At 45.4% G+C, this 3766-nt stretch overlaps 1 protein-coding gene across 1 annotated transcript in view; it reads right to left on the bottom strand.

The window, feature by feature from the left end:
• The window catches only part of CTSC (cathepsin C), a 25472-nt gene that overhangs the window by 17648 nt on the left and 4058 nt on the right, over window positions 1-3766 (bottom strand). The window lies entirely within an intron of this gene.

Below are 3766 nucleotides of genomic sequence, written 5' to 3'. Positions count from 1 at the left end.
AGGCCTTGGCAAGGGGCGGCATAGAAATGTTTTAATAAATAAATAAAATAAAACACTGGAATCCCCCTAGTACTGTCTGCTTCTTCTGAAATGCAAAGGAAGAAGTAGACTGAAATGCCAAAGGGTGGGAGGATTTAACTGAGTCAGGGACAGTGGCTTTGTTTAGGGAACTATGATTGTTTTGCCTTAGACTTAGATTGTTTTCTTCAGACTTCAGCGCTTTCCTATTTTACTCACAGTGACAAATTCAGAAGATCCAGCCAGAAAGAACAAACAGAGGAATTTCCCCAGCACGTGATGCTAGTCAGCAATGCATTCTGGTGGAACAAAAGCACAATATTTAAGTATGGCCAGTTTTAGCTGCATCAGAGTTGCCAGACAGGCGCTTAAAATCCAAAGTTCTGTTTTTGCACAGCAAAAAGGGAAGTGGAGTGCTTGTAAAGGCCCGTTACCTCTGCCTCTAGGACTATACACCTAGGTGTGTTCAACCTCTTTCAGCCTGGGGACCAAAAACTAACTCTTAGGAGAGCAATGTTAAGTTTTTATACTGGGGGAAGACATTGCACAAAAAGACAGGAAACCTCCAAGCTATCAAGAGAAAGAGGATGGAGCCAGGGGAGGGAGTGTGGCCATACGGGGACTCCCAGGAGGGTCAGAGTCTCTGTACTGTGTTTCCCTGAGAGTAAATAAGATAAAAGGGATTATGTGAGTAAGCCTCGATAGAACCTGAAAGCGCTTTGTTTTGATTAGATCATGCCTTTAAATTTTGAAATCAGGAGAGGAGGAGGCAGAGGGGGAGGTGGGGCCCTGACCAGTGAGGGCGTTCAAGGAAAGATTGGACAACCACATGTTGCATCTTACATGAGTGGAGCCAGCTTGTGCCAGGGGTCAGACTAGATGGCTCTTCTATCTTGCTATGTTTCTATATTCTTGAATATGCAATATATGTATAGCTTCCATATAGCCTGAAGTGCCTGATCCTGCCTAATTTCAGAAGCTAAGCAGGGCTGGTCCTGGTTGAAATCTGGATGGGTGACTGAAGTGTTGTGAACCACCCAAAGAGCCTTGGCTATGAAAATGAAATACAGTAGTAATATAGGCAATTCCTACTGCATACAGTTTAGCCCAGTGCTTTAACCCTCCCTACTGAAAATCCTCTTTGTGGCTTTTGTTCAGGTCCCATAGAGAAAAAAATCGTCGTCAGCCTTCAGAAACTCAATGTTGCTCAGGATGAACAACAGAACTACGGCTTCTTCACACTAATTTACAACCAAGGCTTCGAGGTTGTGCTGAACAGCTACAAGTGGTTTGCCTTTTTCAAGGTAAAAGTAGCTTTTCCCTCTCCCCTTCGCTCACCCAGTTCTCTGCATTACTCCCCCTAACCCACCTGATGAAAATGCTGCCACCGGGTTGAAATTCTGGCAGAATTTAGCTCTGGCAAGCAATCGGTCCTCCCACCCCTGCCTGCCCCTGCTGGAATAATAAAAGGCATCGCTGTCAGTGGTATTTGAAGAGTGAGTGGAGGAGCAACTGATGCTTAATCGTCTTAAAATATTTATTTGTTCTTTTTAAAAATTAAGACAAGCCATCAAGGATGATGCATAAATAATTGGTGCTTAATCTTTAGGGTGTTTCAGGGCTAACTTCATTGGCCAAAACAAGAATAATAAACCATGTGGCAAAATTGTCACTGTGTGGTGTCTGCTTCAGGGGGGACAACAATACAAGCTTAAAGCGGCCTTCCCCAACTGGGTTCCCCACAAGTATGGACTACAACTCCCATCATGCCTGGCTGTTGGCCATGCTGGGCTGAAACCGGAGGGGTTGAAGTCTGAAGCATCTGAAAGGCACCCAGTCAAGGACAGCTGGCTTAGGATATCAGCAAGAATTGATTGGTGGTTGCATGGAAAGGATGTACTTCTGCTGCAAAGACATTCGAGGGATGCAGTAAGCATCTTGGCTGAGACATACGCCCTTGTCAGCACAGGGTGGGCCATCCAGCAGGGACCAATTGGGTGGCTGGTTTTCACTCCTGCAACTGAGTTTTTGGTTCTGATGTGCCGTCGAGTCATCCTTGGCTTATGGCGACCCCATGAATGAGAGCCCTCCAAAACGCTGGTCCACAACAGCCCTTCTCAACTCTTGTAAACTCAAGCCTGTGACTTCCTATATGGAATGGATCCATCTTGCAGTTGGTCTTCTCCTCTTCTTCTGCCCGCAGCTTTGCCGACATGATTGTCTTTTCCAGGGTGTTTTGCCTTCTCATGGTGTGTCCCAAGTACAACAACCTCAGTTTCATCATTTTAGCTTCCAGGGAAAGTTCTGGCTTGATTTCATCTAGGACCCTCTTGTTCTTCTTTCTGTTGGTCCAGAGTGTTTGCAATCCTCACCTCCACCATCAAGTTTCTAATGCTTTCATTTTCTTCCTGTCAGCGTTGTTGAGTGCAGTGCTTTATTTTCTCCATTGGAATGGCAGGTAGCCATTCACTTGTGTAGCTTAACATAAAGCAGGTGTCTAAACTTTTTGCAAGGAGGGCCAGATTTGGTGAGGTGAAAATGTGTGGGGGCCGACCATTCAGCCTGACATTCTTTGAACCATTAACATTAAATGCAAATGAACTATTTTATGAAAGGCTAAGCAAATAACTTAACTGCACTAATGTGAAGGGTGATACTGAGATCTCGACTGCATTATATAGGCCAGGTCTGGCTCAAAAACAGTGGTTTTGATGCGCAAGGTGTCACGCAGGTGAAAGTCACTTAGTCTCATCCTCACATGGTTCTTGTTAATGTTCATAACCGAGAATGTCTTCTCACACAAGTATGTCGAACCAAACAAGCTCAGCATTTTCTTAGCAAATGTTCGAACCTCTTGGAACCTGTCATTATCCAGCTGGCGGTAAAAGTTGACAAGAGGGAGCTCTTGGTGCCGACTGCGACACTCGGCGTCACACTGCAGCTCAATGAGCTCCAGCTGCAGGTGGTCTGGAGCATCATCAGGGTCCACAGAGAAAGGAGATGAAAAAAGCGTGATCTCCTTTTCAATAGCTGCAAAATCCCAAAAGCGCTGTTGCAACTGCTCAGTCAGAGATGAGATGTCTGCTTCATACCTCCTTATCTGCGCACTCATATTGTTCTGTGGAAAACTGGTCATTATTTCCTGCAGCGATGGGAAATGTGTGGTATTGGGCTGCGTTTGTGACAGGTGCCTTTGGAAAAGTAGCAGCTTGGTCCCAAAGGCTTTGATATGTGAATACAGTTGGCTTACCACTGCATTTTGCCCCTGAAGGCTTGTGTTCAGCACGTTCAGATGTCGTGTTATGTCAACTAAAAATCCAAATTCAGCCAGCCAAACAGGATCAGATAGCTCTGGCATCGGTTGTCCCTTTTTTGCCAAGAATTATCCGATTTCCTCCCCAAGAGAGTAGAAGCACTGCAGTGCAGACCCCTGACTGAGCCATCTTACCTCGTTGTGATACACAACATTTCCGTATTCAGCCTGGATGTCGAGTAGAAACTGTTGAAACTGGCAGTGGCACAGGGCTTTGGAGCGAATATAATTAATAGCCTTCATCACCGGTTTCATAACATGATCATATTTCAGATGTTTGGCACAGAGAACTTGCTGGTGAATAATACAGTGGAGTTTTATAGCTTTGCCTCCTTCTTCGCTGACTTTGTTACAGACTAGGGTTGATAATCCACTTCGCTCGCCAGCCATGGCAGGTGCGCCATCCGTAATAATCCCAGTGACTTTATTCCACGG

Source organism: Varanus komodoensis, unplaced genomic scaffold, assembly GCF_004798865.1.
Source record: "Varanus komodoensis strain SLA01 unplaced genomic scaffold, ASM479886v1 scaffold4, whole genome shotgun sequence".
NCBI classification, from domain to species: Eukaryota; Metazoa; Chordata; class Lepidosauria; order Squamata; family Varanidae; genus Varanus; species Varanus komodoensis.
The sequence above is the reverse complement of the archived record's forward strand: the minus strand, read 5'-3'. Positions and strand labels throughout refer to the sequence as shown.